Consider the following 19931-nt stretch of genomic DNA (forward strand, 5'->3'; position numbering starts at 1 on the left):
TTCTATAAGGTCTTGGGCGGGATCCCAGATCCCAACATGTCTAACTTAGCTGTGATGCTTTTTTGCTCTTTCTTATTTTATTGATACTTGTGCGTACTTTGTGTTTTCCCTTTTATCAATAAAGTTTTCTCTTTTACTGGTTAAAAAAAAGAAAAGAAAAGAAAAGAAAAAATGTCTTTTGTGTAGTTTCATAGTTTCTTCAACCTTGTTGGGGGACGGCTCTTAATTTCAAGAATTCTATTTAGTTCTTGAAAATATTTAAGCGCCGGAAGAAATACAAGTGGGCACGATAGTCTTAAGTATTTATTTGAGAAAATTCTCAAGTATCACTTCTTGCAAATGATGAGTAGTTGCAGTCCTAAATACCAGGAGTAAAATATCTATTATAATGGGGTGTTTTGAGAAATTAGTTAAAGGTTGCTTTTTTGATTTTTTTGACTTTTTGTGATTTTTTTGTGTAAAAAAGCAGATTTTTTTTATTTTTTATTTTTTATTTTATTTTTATGTAAAAAGGCTAAAAAATTAAAAAGTTAACTTTTTTATATTGTTCCCAAAACACCACAATATCACACATCATCGCGCATCACCGTTAGGAGACTACATGCCTATGCATATGTATAATATAGTGGGTGTTTATTACATGTATGCATGTGATACTATAATAGTAGAGTTCCAAATTATTACAATCCAAACCACCCAAAACAAATAGGACTAATAGGTGCCGATTCTTTTTTGCAGAGATCTAGTTTGGAACCCAGACGACATGATCCTCCGGAAGGAAATGGCAGGTTGGAACAGTTCCCCGTTTAACCTTGAGCACTAGAAAGGCTACGTGCTTTGGATTCCATGCCGATGTATCAGTATGACACAATGTCACTGCTTTTGCTTTTGTGCAGTCAGCACGGGTCATCGACACCATATATGCTTTTGTGGTGTCTGTTTTGTGGCAGTAAAATATAGCATACACGTAGTTCTGCTTATGGCACACCACAGTTTTGCTGCTCGCTTTCTTCACTCCTGAAATATAAGGCAGAGAAATATTGTGCAACTTCAATAGAATCTGTTAGCAGATATTTTAATATTATAATATGTAGGTTGTTTTTCTTTTCTTTTCTATCTAGTTTGCTTCCCATTCTAGTCTCCAAGACTTCCTAAATAAGTCTTCCTAGTCTTCTCCAAGTCTTTCCATTCCTATCCATTCCAAGACTTCCAAGGTAAGCCATCCAAGGCCTTGGTCAAGTCCACCAATTCTTATCCATCAAGAACCTTGCTTAAGAAGTTTTCATTTCTATATATATTGAACTTATGTCATATCTTAGAACATACGAGAGAAGAAGTTTTCATTGTGTTGTTATGTCTTGAGTGAGATTATCAGGCAAATAAAAAGGGTGTGTGTGATAAAGCTTTGGGTTCAACCAATTGTGCAGTATTGGTGAACTATACGACTTAGTTGGGCTGTTGTATCCTGAGGGGGACAAGTCAAGGTTTTTTCTGCTGCACCGGTGTGAGGCTTTGCCTAACTGCAGAGGGCTTGAATCTCCTTAAAGAGAGCGAATTTCCCGCGCCTCAGCCCTTTTAATAATTATTATAATTTCTATTATTTATATTTTCTAGTATTTTATTTGTAATTATCACCAACAGAGTCGATGATTGATTGCAGGCTCTTCACACTCTTTGATTGCTTGTTTTCATTATCTTAGCTTCCATTGAGTTTGGTTTCACTGGAAAGTGGTTCAGAATTTCCGGCGATTTGTTGGATGAAAAGGGTATCTGTTTCGAAACCTGGCGAGGTAAGAAAGTAGCTGCGTTCGTGGCTTTAGTGAAGTGCGAGGGCATCTTCATGCCTAGTTTCATGTCCTTTTCTAAGAAGAAAAGAGCTACGTCCGGGTTATCATGGAGTCGGTCAGCAGTAGCACCATAATAGTATCCGTATGGTGCTGGTCCGGGTAGTTTGGGTAGTACAACATGTACCGATGTTCCCTTGCCTCCAGTGCTGGCAGAGACACCATCTTTGCTAACACCGACATTGGTTTCTTTGTGGGGCTTTCCGGTGCTGACGTCTACTCCTTTGTCTATGTCGATTGAGGTGCTTTTCTCTTCTACCAGTTCTGCTAATTTACATGAAAAATTAGAAGTGATTGCCTCCATGTTCATTATTTTGGAAATTTGTACTTTCTATGATAGCATTTTTCATTTATATTAGACTTCAAAATTTTAACATGTCATTTTTTCTATCGTCTTTTTTTATGTTTTGTAGTTTATACTGTTAGGCTACTAGAAAAGCAAAGCAAAAAAAGTGTTTAACCGGATAGACAAATAAGATAGTGTACTTTCTTAATCTATTAAAATGTTAATGTTTAACAAACATATAGAGAAACTTGTAAAAATAATTACATATTTTAGGAGATCATAAAAATGTAAAAATTACGAGAAATCTGTTTTTAGAAAATATTCTTGAGACTTTGCGAGTTTCTTCAAATTATGTTGAAGTTTTAGAAAGATTTTTAAAAAGGTTCTCTACAAGTTTCTCATAAAATTTCATGATAATTTTATCTGCCTTATAAGAACGAATTTCCGTCAACAAGTCTTACAACTATGAAAAATGATATAGACTTAATGATGTATGAGTGATATGATTGATTGATGATTGAGAAAAGAGTGTTACAACAATTTCACTATTATTAACTCTGATCTAGTTTAAGTGGCTTAAGGAATTTTCTCTCTACACTTTCTCTCTCTAAGTTTTTCTCTTAGGGTTGTTTGAGTGAGTGTGCCACTTCGGAGGGAGAAGGGGGGCTCCGGCCTCTCTTCGTCCACCGCTCTCCTTTTTTTTTTTGGCAAAATAAACCTTGGAAGACCTTTCTTCCCAATCTCTCCCTTCTTGTGAGGTGTTTCTTTCTCCTAGAGTGGATGATTTTGAGTTTCTCTTCCTTCCCCCTTCCAGCCGAAGCTAGATCTATAGCTTCTTGCTATCACAACCACACCCCAACCGGATTTGCCACCTATCGTCGTTTCTGGCCGCAGAGACCACCATCACCACACCACGACCACTCCTCTACCAGATCTAATTTCTTCCTCCCCTCAGATCTTTGTTTGGTTTGCTTTTTGAGTTCTTATTTATTTTTTATTCGATATTTTGTATGTTTTGGACTCCATAGGTGTGTTATTGGTAGCTTATCCTCTTTGAGGTGGAAGCTTTTGTGGTATCTTTGACTAACCCTAGTGCTAATCTCTTATGATTGCTACTGCATTGCAATACGGGTTAGGATCTTAGATGATCATGTCATTGATGCTATTATGGATTTACCTATGTGCCGCTTTGCTCATTTTTTCTTTGTTTAGAGGAAGCTCTATTTGTGTAGATATGAAGCCTATTGTAAGTGCCATTTGACTTATCCTTAATGGATTTTACTCCCGTGAAAAAAAAAAAAAAAAAGTGTTACCTTAAATTTTTTTAATTGATTGTCACATCATTAAACTTAAAAATTAGGTCTAATTTTTAAGCTTGTACAACAATGCTCTACAACTATTTAGTACTAAACACTTGTATATTTATTTGGTAGTAATATTATAGCCTCTACAAAATTGCAAGATTTCACATTCCCCCCTATATTTTCTCGGGAAACAAACTGTGTCAACTGTAATAATTTAAAAAAAAGAAAATGCAAGGAGTCTAGACACAAACACCAACCAGGGCTCAGACTATTCTTAATAGTCATAGGCATGGGAGTGTTTGGCAACATGGATTTCCAATAAACTTTAGGTGATAGAGCTGCATGGCTTGCCAGTGCCAACTGAATTCAAAATGAACTTTCATTAGTTTCACACACACACACACACACATTATATATATATATAGAGAGAACATTTATAAATACAGGTTTACTCCACTCATGTGCAATTTTTTTTTTCAGAAAATATTTTGTTATATTTGATGGTTTCTTTGATAATAAGCTAATGTGTATACATATATGAATTTTTTTATTTATACATAAAATTTATACAAAAAGCTCCACAAAAATGATGTGATAAATAAATACATATTCCATAATGTAATAATGAAGTTTTTGTTTGATTGCTTCCTTGTTTTCCACCAAACTCCTCCATCCCTCCCCCTCCACCAACCATGGCCACCTTCTCTCTCTTTTGCAACTTTCAACACCTCCACCCAGCGGCGGAGGGAAGTGAGGACCAGGGGGTCACGTGCCCCCCCTAAATTTTGGGTTTTTTTTTTGGCAAATATAAAGAAAATATTTTAAATAAAAAAATCATAAAAATATTATTAGAGTGAAATGTGAATTACATTTTAAAAATTATGAGAACAAGGTTATTTTGATTGAAATTTTTTGAATGTAACGGTGATGTTATTAGTATTGACATGCAAGTATAAGTAATCTTACTATAAAGATATGTAATTTATTAGATTGTTAGTTACATTTGACTTGTGAGGTTCACTCTCTATGTATTTATTTACTATTAGTTGGTGATATCACATATTAATAATGACGTGATATTACCGTTATATTGAATTCTTAATCAAATTTTGTATAAAAAAATAATTTATCATTATATGATTTATTTTAAGACTTAAATCTATATTTTTTAATATTGTCCATGATATACTAGTTATAAATAACATTATTTTTTTTGATGTTTCTCGAAATTAATAGTAAAAACTTGCATAAAATATTTTTGTAAAAATTTTCGATATTATAATTAATAAGTGCCATTTCTAATTTGATTTTTTGGCTTCGCTACTGCCTCCACTACCTCCACCATAAGAATATAAAGAAGAAAAAACAAATTAAATTGTTTTCAGAAAAATCATAGCTGAAACATATATCTATATCTATATAATAAGGGAAGAAGGTTTTTGAATGTTTGATGGGACTTTTGTCTATCTGTCAAAGTATGAACCGTTAGATTGGTTCAATCCCATGGTTGAAAATGTTTCACTCACTTGGACATTTCAATAGTTCAGATTTTTTGGCTGAATATCAATTGTTCAGATTAGTTTTCCATTTAGCTTTTAAATTCTCATATATTCACGCAGACATCTTTTCTCTCTCTCTCTCTCTCTCTCTCTCTCTCTCTCTTTGATTTCAAAATTTGAAACTCCGCTCTCTCACACCTATTCCTCTTCCCACAATATATCTTCCTCTTTTCACCAAGCTTTCTCTCTCTGGTGGTGATTAGCTCCGACGGAATATATCTGGAATATAGCTCCATCTGCCTCAATCTCTGTCTCCTCTCTCTCTACATAGCTCCAAGGTAGAAAGCTATCACCCCTGTTGTTTTTGTTGTTTTTTTTAGGTGGTGTAAGAATCTAGGGTTTCCTCTCTCTTCTATTTCTGGAATATTGCTCCATCTGCCTCAATATCTTCTCCTATTTCTCCCCCTTCTATTTGGGTTTGCTCTCTCTCTCACTCTCTCTATATGGAATTATGATGTTGTTTTAGTGATTTTTAATCAATATGTTGTTTTAGTGATTAACCCTAATGAATTCTAGAATTGGGTATGTAAATGCTAGGTTTTATTTATGGTTAGTGATTGATTTGCAAAAGAAGCGTCTTTTGCCCTTGTTTTTATGATTTAATGATTTGAGAAGTCTATTATGTGTTCCATTTGAAGAGGGGGAAAAACAAAGAAAGAAAAACAACAGGGAGGAAAAACAACCAAGGTGTAATGAATGAATGTAAAGAATGTAACGACTGAATGTAAATATTTGATATTTAATTCATAACTAAAGTTCCAGAAGTTTTTCTCTCACTTTCCCTTCCTTCTATTTGGGATTTATTTATTTTTTCTTTCTTCCTATTTGGTTACTGTCATTTCTAGGATTGACTGAAAGGTTTGTTATGATTGTATTTTTATCAAAATTAATTTTTTTTATTGAGTTTTGTACTCAAGAACAAGTGTTGATGTTCTTAATTGTTACAGTGGACCGGAGACAAATTCAACTCTATTTAAATTCTGAATATTTTTCTAAATAAATCATATTTATGAAGAAAGAAATACCAGCTTCTTTTTTAAGTGTAACACATTAACTCCAATCATCCATTCAGGAGGGGTGTCTCTTAGTCGTAGATATGGATATCTCAAGGAGGTGAAAAGAGCTTGAATATATTGACTTTGTTCTTGGCTTTAAACAAGGTCCTTTGAAACTTCCTTTACTGGTATCTACTATTTGCATTTTGTCTATTTCAGCTTCAGCACCAAAGAAAACAAAATGACTGCTCCAACTTTCAAAATCTATAATGTAATAATCACTGATTTTGAGAGGGTAATTTATAAATAAATTGGGCCGAGCTAAGGAAGAGGCTTCTTTGGAAGTTAGACCGCATGACGGACCGAGATATAAGCTGCTGTAGTTTGGTCTAAATACTAACGAGCTTGGGCAAGGAGAAGTTTGGGCCAAGCTATGGGCCGAGGTGTTTGGGCTTCACAAATTGAACCTCACCTTGTTAGCTTGGTCGGGGCTACTGCGGTTAGCTCGGTCTAAACAGCCAAACCGAGGTATAAGTGAATAGGGACCGAGCTAGGCGTTGCATATGAAAGCACCAGATTGAGTATGTTAAAGGGCCTAGTGTTAGCTTAGTCATACTGTTATTGAACCGTAGTAAAACCATCTCACTTGGATTAAGTAGTGAGGAGGGTGTTGAAAGATAAGCATTATCTTTCAGGAGTGTGATTCCTATGAGGACTTTACATTGAGGAATAGGAGTCCTACTAGGATTGTGCCAGGAAAAAACTATAAAAGCTCACAACAGAACCTATGTAGAGATATCACAATTTTGACTCTCGAATACACAGAACTATTTGACTAGTTTGCTGACTTAGGCATCGAAAAGGTATCCGGCACACACCCGCCTATTAGCTCAGGTTTGTGTTTTCAGGGAGTAAAGCGACGACGTTTAAAGGAGCTCAAACTTGATCAACAGGATTATACGAGAAGATTATTCTGTGCTCATACAATTGGCGCTATCTGTGGGAAATACAGAAAGAACGAAACCGCTTGATCAAGTTTTTCTCTCTCGTTGAAAGCAATGGCGCACAATGAAGATTTACCGCAATCTGCTATCGATGGACAAACCCTGGAGGGGGGTGGGAGGCGCAAAGGTTTACCTTCCATCCCACCCATGGCAGACTTAGAACCCTAGCGACAGAACTCCCGGAGGGACACGCGGTAGACGCGAGGCACTAGTCCCCGTCGCTCTCAAAGTTCTGAAAGACAGAGGCGAAGGTTGGATCCTTAAATTCTAGAGGATTGCGTGAGGGAACAAGATGAACTAATAAGGAGGATGGCGGTAGACATGGAGACAATGAAGCGCCAGATAAAAGGAAAAGAGGTGGCGATAGGAGAGGGGTGCCAAGGCAACACGCCCCCTCACCACCCGGAAGGTCATAACAGGCATACCACGCTATCACAAGCAAAGAGCATAAGCCTTAGAACAGGCGACACTCAATCAAGGACTACCAAGACTCGTTATTCCAGGTCTGAGAGAACAAGGACTGAAAGGTCATGTACAGAGGGAAGCAACTGTCACCCCTCGCACACTCACCAGACGACATCTAGGCACACGGAGTTGCCCAGGTCTGCAGACTTACAGATGGTGCTCGAGGAGAGGGACCGATGGAGGGAAGACACCAGGGCTCGCGACCCTCACAGGGTCTCAGCACAACAGCGATTGGCCCCTAGGACACGTGGGAGTGTCTAGGTAGGAATGCCAATGCCGCGCCTCGCCTAGGAGCCCGCGGACAAGGTACTAGCAAGGCTATAGAGCTCGCCATTCGTTCCAGCAATAGAGAACGCACCACTACCTTCGGGCTTCCACCAGCCTAAATTCACTACCTATGAAAGGAAGACAGACCCCTACATGCACCTAAGCCACTTCCGTCAGGTTATGGCAGTATATCGGCAGAACGAGGCCTTGATGTGTATCATGTTTCCATCCAGCCATGGCGATCTAAGTTTAACCTGGTTCGAAAGGCTACCAGAAGGCAGCATTGCCTCGTGGGCATAATTAGTAGAGGCGTTCGTGATTAGGTTCAGAATGAACACCAAGACACCAGTGGAGATCGATCAGCTACTCTTCATTGATATGGGCGATAATGAGACACTGAGGTCTTACAATAGTCGTTATTGGGAGACCTTCAACCAGATTGGGGATTGCTCTACAAATCTCGCTATCGCACAATACAAATGGGGTTTACCAGTCAGAAACAAATTGAGGGACTCAATCACTATAACGCCACCCCTCACGATGGAGGCCCTAATAGAGAGGGTGCATCAACATATCCGTGTAGAAGAAGACAGCACCCGCGCTAAAACAAAATCTGGCACAACCGCAATACCAGATAAAAAGACTACAGCGAAGGTCAACACGGTGGAACAGCCACGCGGGAATGGGTGAGGCAGGCGAGCCAATAGAGAAGACCTAGAAAAGAGGAACTTAAGAGTTTGCACCGCCATCACCACCGTGTTCAATAAAACCATATACTGGATTCTCAGCGAGATACAGAATGAACCTTTCGTTCGGTGGCCAGCTAAGTTGGGAGAAGCACAAAGGGGCTATGACGAGAGGTCCCGTTGCACCTTCCATGATGAGAAGGGGCACCGCACTGAAAATTGCACACCCCTAAGGTGACATCTGGAAGAATTAGTAGCTGCAGGTCACCTGGATCAGTACATAGAAGGGGGAACACAGCTAGCCCCCCAGGACCTCAACAGATCAAACAGGATGCCAGTCGACGGTCCGCCCCAAGGCATAATCAACGTCATTCATGGGATCATCGAACCAGAGTGGGTATGTGAACTCAGGGGGATGATAAAAAAGCAGAGCACTTGAAAGAGGTGCTAAGTGCACAGCCTACCATCAAAAGGGGCAGAACGGAAGCCACAAATGTCATATCCTTCTCAAACAAAGATCTAGCAAGGCTACATTGCCCTCACAATGACGCACTGGTGGTGACTTTGCGCGTCAAGAATTTCGATATCAAACGGATTTTGATTGACCAAGGAAGCTCTTGTGAGATAATGTACTACGAAACCTTCAAGCGACTGAAACTAGAGGATAAAGACTTGGCACCTGCAACAACTCCCCTAGTTGGCTTCAACTCAATGACAGAGTGGCCTGTGGGCAAGATAATCCTCCCAGTCAAAGCTGGAACCATGACAAAACAGGTAGAATTTTGGGTTTTGAAGGTCCCTTCCACTTACAACATAATCCTGGGGAGAACAAGGTTGCACGCCATGCGATCGGTAGCGTCAACCTACTATCAAGCATTATGTTTCCCCAATGAAGCCGGAGTAATTGAAGAGGTCTTGGGAGACCAAATTATGTCAAAACAGTGCTTCAGCACAGTCAATGGCAGCCGGGCGGCAAAAAGGGTATGTGTAAATGGTGGAAGAACCAGAGAGCAATGAACTTTTTGCAGATGTTGGCAAGGTAGCTGAACAAAAGACAGTGGAAGACTTGGTAGAGGTAAGGATAGATGAAAAGAACCCAAAAAAGTTCTTTTTGCTCGGTTCATCTTTGTCCAACACTGAGAGATTAGAGGTCATGGAATTCTTAACCTCTAACATTGAAGTGTTTGCCTGGATGCCATACGACATGCCTGGCATTAACCCAAACTTCATCTGTCACCAACTAAATAGACCCAACTGCCAGACCAATTATATAGCGCACTCGCAGATCAGTACTTCACCACACGGAGATAGTAGCAGAGGAAGTGGGAAACTTGTTGGAGGCAGGAGCCATCAGAGAAGTGCACTATCCTAGGTGGATCTCCAACACTGTTGTAGTGCCAAAGAAAAATGAAAAATGGCATGTCTGCATGGATTACAAAACAGTCAACAAGACATGCCCAAAGGATAGCTTTCCCTTACCAAGGATAGACCAACTGGTAGACCTGACGGTAGGACATAATCAACTTAGCTTCCTTGATGGGTATAGAGGTTACCATCAGATCGCTATGTACGAACCAGACCAGGAGGTCACATCTTTTACAACGCCTAGAGGATTGTATTGCTACAAGGTCATGCCCTTTGGCCTAAAGAACGCAGGGGCAACATTCCAGCGGATGGTCACTAAAATGTTTGAACCGTTGTTAGGCAGAACAATGGAAGCTTACATAGATGACATGGTGGCCAAAAACAAGGATGGGAAGGACCATCTTAGGGACCTAGATGAAATGTTCTAAATTCTTAAAAAGAACAAGTTACATCTAAATACATCGAAGTGTGCATTCGGCGTAGGATCAGGCAAATTCCTAGGCTTCCTGGTGACCAACCGAGGTATAGAGGCAGACCCTTCTTAGATCAAAGGAATCCAGGATCTGGAGAGGCCCAACACAGTTAAAGAGGTGCAGCATCTCACTGGCCTAGTAACCGCACTCAATCGGTTTATAAGTCGGTCATTAGATAGATGTCGACCATTCTTCTAAGCGTTGAAGGCCAAGTTTGAGTGGAATGAAGAATGCGACCACGCCCTACAGAGCTTGAAAGATTACATGACCTCTCCTCCAATTCTAGTAACCCCAGTACCTGGAGAAGAGCTCCTTTTGTACTTAGCAGTCTCACAACATGCAGTCAGCGCAGTATTGGTCAGAGCGGAGGGAATCCAACACCTGCCTATCTTTTATGTTAGCAAGACTTTGCTGTGTGTAGAAACCAGGTACCTACCATTAGAAAAGCTGGCCTTGGCTTTGATGATGGCCTAAAGGAAGTTGTCGCATTACTTTCACGCTCACACCATAATCGTCTTAACAGCTTTTCCCCTAAAAGCTTTGCTTGAGAGGGCAGACTTTTCTGGACGAATCTTGAAGTGTGCGGTGGAATTAGGACAATTCGACATCAAGTTTCAACCTAGAACCGCAATAAAAGCCCAAGCCCAAGCCCTAGCAGACTTTGTGGTTGAGTTCACACCAAGAAGTCATTACATCTGCCCAGTTGACTTGACTGATACAACCGAAGTGGAGATGAAAAGTGCCGCAGGAACTGCGTAGCCCCCCAAACCAAGTTGCCCAGCTACATTTCAAGCCATGCAGGACTAAAGATCAGGAAGGGGCAAACCATGCTATAACTAGCAAGGACTCATCAATAAGTAAAGACTTGGGGTAGTCAGATAGTGAAGGGCAAACCCCAATAGCAAGCATGGACTTGGAAAGAAACATCAACAACACTCATGACCCCAAGACATCATCTGACCCCTCTACTTGCTGGAAACTATTTGTCGAAGAGATGTGGAAGCTCTTCGTGGATGGAGCATCCAATAAGCACGGTGTAGGACTTGGTGTAGTCCTCATCTCACCAGATGGTCTAATAGTTGAACATGCAGTCAACCTTGGCTTCCCAGCATCAAACAATGAGGTAGAGTATGAAACGCTTCTAGCAGGCCTAAAATCAACACTCTTTATGAAGGCCACCGAGCTAATGGTTTACAGTGACTCCCAGCTGGTAGTGAACCAGATTTCAGGTGATTACGAGGCAAAAGATGAGAGGATGACTAAGTACCAAGAGTTAGTCAGAAAGGAGATCATGAAGTTTGAAGTAGTACGAATAGAGTAGATCGGCCGTGAAGAAAACAGTAGAGCAGACGAACTAGCAGGTTTTGCTTCAATGGCAGACACATCCATCTCTCATCCATTACTGATCGACTTCTTACCCAAACTAAGTATTGAAGAACCCGAAGTAACTGAGGTATGTTGTACCAAATTAGGCCCTTTATGGATGGATCCCATTATTGTGTTCTTAAAAGATGGCATCCTACCTGAAGAGAAGAAAGAGGCCAACAAAATAAGAGCAAAGTCACAGCGATTTTGGCTCTCTCCATCTTTGGCGTTATACAAAAAATCCTTCACTGGACCTTACTTGAAATGTGTCCATCTTAGCAATGTCGAGGCATTTTTGTTCGAGATACATAAAGGTGTATGCGGAAGCCACCAAGGGGGAAGATCACTGGCTTACAGAGCAATCTCACAAGGATATTGGTGGCCATACATGCAAGCAGATTCTGAAAAGTACGTTAAGAAGTGCGAGAAATGTCAGAAGTTCGCACACTAGATACACCAACCAGCCAGAGAGCTTCTACCATTAACTAGCTCATGGCCCTTTGCAATGTGGTGCTTGGACATAGTGAGACCACTTCTAACAGCACCCAGTAACAGAAAAGTTCTTTCTCGCTGCAACAGACTACTTCACAAAGTGGGTGGAGGCCGAAGCGCTCGCATCAATAAAAGAGAAAGATGTGAAAAAGTTTGTCTGGCAGAATATCATAACCCGATTTGGCATACCGAAAACACTGATATCTGACAATGGCACTCAGTTCGATGTCAAAATCTTCAGAGGCTTTTGTGAAGAATACAAAATAGAATTCTACAACTCTGCACTAGCATACCCTCAAGCAAATGGCCAAGCAGAAGCGTTAAACAAAGTTGTCTTGGATGGTTTGAAGAGAAGGTTAGAAAGAGCAAAAGACAAGTGGGCTGAAGAACTTCTTCATGTTTTATGGGCCTACCGGACCACGCCTCGATGGTCAACTAGTGAAACGCCTTTTTCTTTGGCCTACGGCATGGAGGCTGTAATCCCACTGGAAGTAGGCCTCCCCACCATAAGAAGCGAAAATTTTGACCCAGACTTGAATAGACCGAAGAAAGAAGGGAAAGAGCATTGGTTCACATTGCCTCATATCAGCAGGAGTTATCTAGAAAGTACAACAAAACAGTCCATTCGAGGCAATTCAAGATTGGGGATTGGGTATTACGCAAAGTAATGGGCAACACTTTGGTACCCGGAGATGGCAAGCTAGGACCTAACTAGGAAGGACCATACAAAGTGGTTGGTTTAGCAGGAAAATGGGCATATCACTTGGAAGATGGAGACAGCAAGGCTGTTCCCAGGCCATGGAATACTGCCAATCTCAAGCTATTTTATTTTTAGATTTTTTCTTAGGAATAAATGTAATTTTTCCTTTTTCCAAATAATACAAGTAGTTTACTTTTTTAGCATAAAGTTTTTCTATTGTAAAAGTTGTTCTGAGTCATTGCCAACAAGGGGTAATCGTAAAGTTGACAGGAATAACCAATATTTATCTCTCTTCAGTCGAGATCAGGATCTGGGCTGAAGAGGTTGGCCGGAATAACCAACATTGAGCTCTCTTCAGCCTAGATCAGGATCTAGGCTGAAGAGGTTGGCCGGAATAAGCAACACTTAGCTCTTTTCAGCCGAGATGAGGATCTAGGTTGAAGAGGTTGGCAGGAAAAACCAACTTTGAGAACTCTTCAGCCAAGATAAGGATCTAGGCTGAAGAGAGGTTGGCAGGAATAACCAACTTTGAGAACTCTTCAGTCGAGATAAGGATCTAGGCTAAAGAAAGGTTGGCAGGAATAACCAACTTTGAGTACTCTTTAGCCGGGATAAGGATCTAGGCTGAAGAGAGGTTGGCAGGAATGACCTACACTCATCTCTCTTCAGCCGAGATAAGGATCTAGGCTGAAGAGAGCTGGCTGGTATGACCAGATTACAAGGCGCTAAGACCGAGATAAGTATCTCGGCCAAAAAATATTGAAACTTCATGCAACTCAGAATAGAAAAATAAATGCAAGAATCCAACCGAACAAAAAGACGGACAAAAACAGTGGATTTCATTCAAGATTAGAAACAACATTACAATGAGGGGCTCCAGTCCGGGTACAAAATGCTTTCAAAAATTGATATCAAAAGAAGAAAAATACAAAAATCAAGCAAAAAGATCATCCAGGTCTGCGTCCAGGACAACTCGAGTTTCATCACTCTGTAGCCCAGTCCCAGCAGGAAGGTCGGTCACATCTCTAACCGTACTGGGCACCGGGGCTCCACCCGAGCTGCCTGAGCGATTTGGAGACTAGGATCATTGGTAGCAGCTGGGGCGTTGTTGGGTTCTAGGGATGCTTCCTCTTCCTTCCCTACTTAAAGAAATTTTTGCTGAATAGCATTGGCGTAGTCCGCTATATTGCTCGGAATGAAGTGGGGAGGAGGGTTCTAAAAGACCTCGCTCTCTTCGCCATAACTGAGCCTTGACACAGCTGCCTTCCATCCGTATTTGAAAAATATGTCCTTAGCTGCTTCACATTGCAGGATGTAGGTGGCCTCTCCCTCCTTGTAACCTCTGTCTTCAGCATCTTCCATTTTTTTGTTGAGCTCGGTGATCTCGGCATCCATTTTCCTTTCAAGCTTGGCCAATTCGCGCAAATAGCAGTCTTTCAGCACGGCCAAAGCTTTTTGCTTATTCGCTTCCGCCGCGTTTACTAGCTCGGTAAGTCAGGCGACGTCAGACTCAAGCTCGGTGGTTGTTTGCTTCACTTCATTTAGCACCGCCGTTTTTGCATTAGCATCTGCCATGGCCAGCCGTGCTGTTTTGCGCAATTCTAGCACGCGCTTATGGGCAACGTGGTTCTTCTGCATGGCCTGCAAAATGAGAGATGGTTAAAATAATTGGAAACCGAGCAAGCAGATCGTGATTCGGAAAACAAAATAAAGGGAGCACTTACCAGCACCATTGACTTAGTTGTCGAGCGAATGGATTTGACTTCGGTGAGGTGATCGTGGTGCTCCAAGTCAGCGGGCAGACACACGCTTTTGGCAACATTGAAAGTGAGCGAGTGGTCCTTGTCTGCTATCACCAAATCAGTACTGGAAACAGGCCGGTTCTTGTATGTTATCTTTGGTGCCCATTCAGAAGGGCTAGCCCGGTCAGAACCCACGTGCTCTGGGCTCGGTTGCGTGGACTGGGAGAGCAAGGTGTCATCTTCATCTATAAGGTGTTGTGGCTCGGTTGAGGGAGTACGGGCGTGCTTATTCGGCTGAGATGACGAAGCCCTGGTTGTTGGGAGGGCTACCACAGCTTCTTGTGTTTGGCCAGCTTGTGGTATCACGGTTTGATCCCCGCTGGCTGGAGCTATTGTTTCGGTGATTAGGGCTCGCACGGCTCGGTGCTTTGCCATCTCTTGTTCTTTGGTTAAGGGAATAAGGTTGATTTGGGGGAGAGTTGGATCTGGTTCTGGTGAAGGCTCCAAAAGGAAGTCAGTTACCCTGGTCTTCCTCCTTCCACTATATCTATATGTTGGTTCAAAATTGAGTAGCTCTGCCCAACCTCAATCGCGGTACCAAAGCGCGGTGCGGAAAACATCTAGATTAGGGTATTGATATTGTGCCTTAAGATGGTTCAAGTCTGCATAGTGAAAAAAGCAGCGGTTAGCGCAGTGAGAAACTTATAAATAGCATGGGTAAAAAACATACAAGTTAAATCGGGGTGTTCATACCAGCTGTTCCTTTATTCCAGTTTATACTGTAGCCCGGTATCTGGGCTTCCTGGTCTTCAAAATTGCCAGAATCACAGAAAAAATCATTGTCATTCAAGTCTTTGTCCGGCGTGTTTTTTATTATTTTCTCTCAGCGTCTTCTTGTTCTTAAATAATATACCCAGCTATCCTCGTTCTGGCCGAGCGAGTATTGGTGGAATATCTCGGTTAAACCAAGGTTGAGGCCAAGCCGGCGGTTCAGCTCGGTGATGCCGTTTATTATCCTATAAGAGTTGGTGCTAAGTTAGGCTGGGCATAGTCTAGTCTATCTAAGGAATTCGCATAGTAGTGGCTGCATGGGGAATCGGAGTCCGGTCTCTACAATGGATATGACGGTGAGGGGAACGAAGCCTGATTTTTCCCATGGAGTTGTATCTAGCTCAGTTAGTGAAAGGTGGACGTCATTAGGGATGTTGTAGTCCTTGCAGAATTCGGCAATGGCCCCTGGTGAGTTTACTAGGAATCGGTATTTGCCCATTTTTAACTTAAAATTATGTATAACTTAGCCCGAAGTCCTAGCTCGGTGTTGAGATGACGTTGAGTATCTCGGTTAAGCGTGCAGAGGTGTGCTTGACCAACCTAGTCAGAGTCTGCAAAGTGAAGATAAAAAGTGTTATGCCCAGACAACTGGACCGGACTAAGTGAAGAGTCAATTTATAAACGAAAAAGAAAATGGAAAAACCTAGCTCGGCCACATTCAGGGAACGTGGTATTTTCAGTTTGGTCGAACAGAAGGGCTCACTTAGGACCTCTAGCCCGGTTAAAAGGTTTGGCTCCAGTCGTAGTTCGGTCATTGGGTATGGTTCCCAGTTCGGTCTAATACACACCTACGGTAAACAAGTTCCTATCCCAGTCGTGGTGTGATTCTGGATCAAAAGTGTCCCATTACAGATTGTTTGTGAACCTAGTGAGTGTGATTATGGTCTAAAGAGGTTCTTGCCCATTCATGTGAAAACTTTAGTAATGTGTTTCGAAAAACATGTGAATGTGTTTCTATAATATATATATATATATATATTCACAAAGCAAAACGAAGAAAATGAAAGGATTGGGTTACTTACAGCTTCGATGTGGAGGGACGAAAGTCAAGATTGAACGGGCGCCAGCAGGAACACACGCTTTGTAGGTATTTTGAGCGTGAAAATGGAAGCTCAGAGGCACGAAGAGAAGGAGAAGATGAATAGTGGAGTGTTTGATTTGGAAGAATAAGGTTTTTTTGTATAAAGCGTGAATTTGGGCGGGACTGTTCAAATTTTACGAGGTACGAAGGCGGCTATGACAGCTGTATTCAACCAATGAGGGCTCGCCACGTGTCCAGGAGAATCGTAAGCGATTCAGATGTGCAGCGACTGAAAAAACATTTTTTGACTGGACAAATTGGTAGCCCGGTAACAATTTAGCTCGGTTGAAGGCTAACTTTTAGCTCGGCGGGTAACAAGTAATCCCAAATCATGCTGCGCAGATGGAATTAAGGGGCAATTGAGAGGGTAATTTATAAATAAATTGGGCCGAGCTAAGGAAGAGGCTTCTTTGGAAGTTGGGCCGCACGACGGACCGAGATATGAGCTGTTGTAGTTTGGTCTAAACACTAACGAGCTTGGGACAGGAGAAGTTTGGGCCGAGCTATGGGCCAAGGTGTTTGGGCTTCACAAATTGGACCTCACCTTGTTAGCTCAGTCGGGGCTACTGAGGTTAGCTCGCTCTAAACAGCCAAATCGAGGTATAAGTGAACAGGGACCGGGCTAGGCGTTGCATATGAAAGCACCAGATTGAGTATGTTAAAGGGCCTAGTGTTAGCTTAGTCATACTGTTATTGAACCGTGGTAAAACCATCTCACTTGGTTTAAGCAGTGAGGAGGGTGTTGAAGGATAAGCATTATCTTTCAGGAGTGTGATTCCTAGGAGGACTTTACATTGAGGAATAAGAGTCCTACTAGGATTGTGCCAGGCAAAAACTATAAAAGGTCACAACAGAATCTATGTAGAGGTATCACAATTTTGATTCTCGAATACACAGAGCTATTTGTCTATTTTGCTGACTTAGGCATCAGAGAGGTATCCGACACACACCCGCCAGCTAGCTCACGTTTGTGTTTTCAAGGAGTAAAGTGACGACATTTGGAGGAGCTCAAACTTGATCAACAGGATTATACGAGAAAATTATTCTGTGCTCGTACAGATTTTATATAGAAAACAATAACCCTCCCTAGCTGTTTTCAACCCCACTTCTTTATCCCTTCTTTTCATTGCAATTAGAATTAAAACTTTGTCCTTTTATTTTATTTAATGCCATTCTATATTTACCTATGTTTCACATGGCTCTATGTATCCCCTTGCACCCAACAATATTATTTCTTTTTTAATTGAAATCAGGAACTTGGAGTTAATCAATTTAATTTGTTTATATTAATGATGCCACAGGTCTTTAGGGAGGAAGGTTAGTAATTGTAGGAACTATAGAAAGGTATACTTGGTTATTTCGTTTCTAAATAAAAAATTATTAGATACTCTAGGAGTACCATGTAATATAGTTTCTTTTTTACTTTCTATTACACCTTTCTTATAGGTTGAGGCTTTTATTTATTTATTATATCTAATTTCCTCTTAATAAAAGCTTTTCTTATAATTTACAGATGGATAAGACTTAAACCCAGGTAAAACTCTATGCTTATTCATTTTCTCAAAATTTTCCCTTCGCATACTATTTTTGATTTGATTATAGGTTATAGTCAAACTCTTATGTTTTTGTGTGTTGCGATATATATAGCATATTCGGTAATTTATTTCCTTCGCATACTATTTTTGATTTGATTTGATTTGATTATAGGTTATAGTCAAACTCTTATGTTGAGGCTTTTTGTTTGATAAAATACCTAAAATAGTCTCTTCTTTATTTCCCTCACTGTAGTTACCAAGTGGAAGCATAAGCTTGACTGCCTTTAGAGTTTTTGTGCTTTGAATTTGGTATGGTAACTCTCTCTTGATTTATCTTTTATCTTTTATTTTTTTTTATTTTTTATAGAGAAAAGATTTAGCCATTTAAGCTGCTTATATGAGAGTGCTTTTAGGCATGAGTGATATGCTAACAATTCATATTAAACTTTTTTTTTCTCTAAATAACATTCTTTTAATCCGTTTGATTTGATTTGATTGTTTTATTTATTTCATATATTGCTACTAAAACGACTATTGGACCACTTTAAAGTCGTTTTATTTTAGTTATTTTTTAATGCAACAATTTCAATTTTAAAGTTGTCGTAGTTGATGTAATTAATGACTTTCAAATTAATCATTTGTGTAATTACTCTTATTTAAAGTACTTTTTCATTTACATGATTAGTTTAGTCACATTGGGGCATTATATTTTTTGATCAACAATAGCTTTATTGATAAAAGAACCTTATAAGAAGGAGAAAATACATCAATAAAGGAGAAAAGAAAGGACAGGGGAGAGGGGGATGATGCACAACACCAAAATAGAACTGTTGGTGAGGGACCAACAAGAACACAAAAACATAACAGCAGATCTAGCCACTACAAAGCTCAAAAGCACAAAAGCACCAAAGTCAGAAGATCATGCTACAGCAGACAGCAGGAGCTACCCATCCCAACAAAGGTAGATAGAAAATATATATCACCAGGACTAAAACAAGGGTTGCCCAACCAGCACAATCATCAACCAGCACTGATACAAATAGATTCACATCCAAAACTGAAGCAAAAATTACCCAAACCAGCAGCCCAATAGATCTATCCACTACTACCACCAAGTGCTAAAACATTGATCAGAACCAGCACATAAGTAGATGAAGCAGAATCAGAACAAGCAGCACACAACATACAGATACAAACAGCAGAGCAGAATGATCAGATACAAACAACAGAGCATACAGATACAAACAGTAGAGCATACAGATACACACAACAAAATGATCAGAGCCAACACACACAGATACAAGCACACTTAACAGCAGGCTATTATCTGACTTAGGTTATGCACAATATCATGCCAGGAGTAAGAGAAACCTGGAAGATTGGATTTGGCCCACAGAGCCACTCTCCACTTGACAGAACCACTCAATTCCTTTAGGTTAGGCTGACACCCATTGAAAACACAATCATTCCTCATCTTCCAGATAGACCAAAACATAGCTATTGGTACTAAGTTCCAGATTTTCATTATAATCTTTTTACATTTAAAACCCATCCACCAATGGAGCAAGTTTACTACTGCAGCAGGTGTTATCCATTTCAAATTCTCCCAAAGTAACAATTCATTCCAAGACTCCCAAATGCCCCTACACATTAGAAAAATATGGTTCAAAGATTCAGGTTCAGCTTTGCAAAAGGGGCAAACATTACTTACACTGCTGCTAAGTACACCAATCCTTTGCAAAAAATTAGTGGTTTTAACTCTACCCTTCCAAATCAACCAGCCCAGAAATTGAACTTTAAGAGGAGCCACATTACCCCCATAATAGTGTAGGGATCATCAACTTCAACCTGTGACGAGCAGCCAACCAATCTCTCACTGCAGCAACTGTGAACTTCCCAGATGAAGACCTCTGCCACCTAAGAGAATTTGAGAGGTT

At 40.6% G+C, this 19931-nt stretch overlaps 1 pseudogene; it reads right to left on the reverse strand.

Annotated features, from left to right (window-relative positions):
* Nucleotides 1-630: 630 nt before the first annotated feature.
* LOC114272129 (BURP domain protein RD22-like) lies at nt 631-14200 on the reverse strand (annotated as a pseudogene).
* Between the last annotated feature and the right edge of the window lie 5731 nt (nt 14201-19931).

The sequence above is a fragment of the Camellia sinensis genome, chromosome 13 (assembly GCF_055761805.1).
Source record: "Camellia sinensis isolate YWXY chromosome 13, ASM5576180v1, whole genome shotgun sequence".
NCBI classification, from domain to species: domain Eukaryota; kingdom Viridiplantae; phylum Streptophyta; class Magnoliopsida; order Ericales; family Theaceae; genus Camellia; species Camellia sinensis.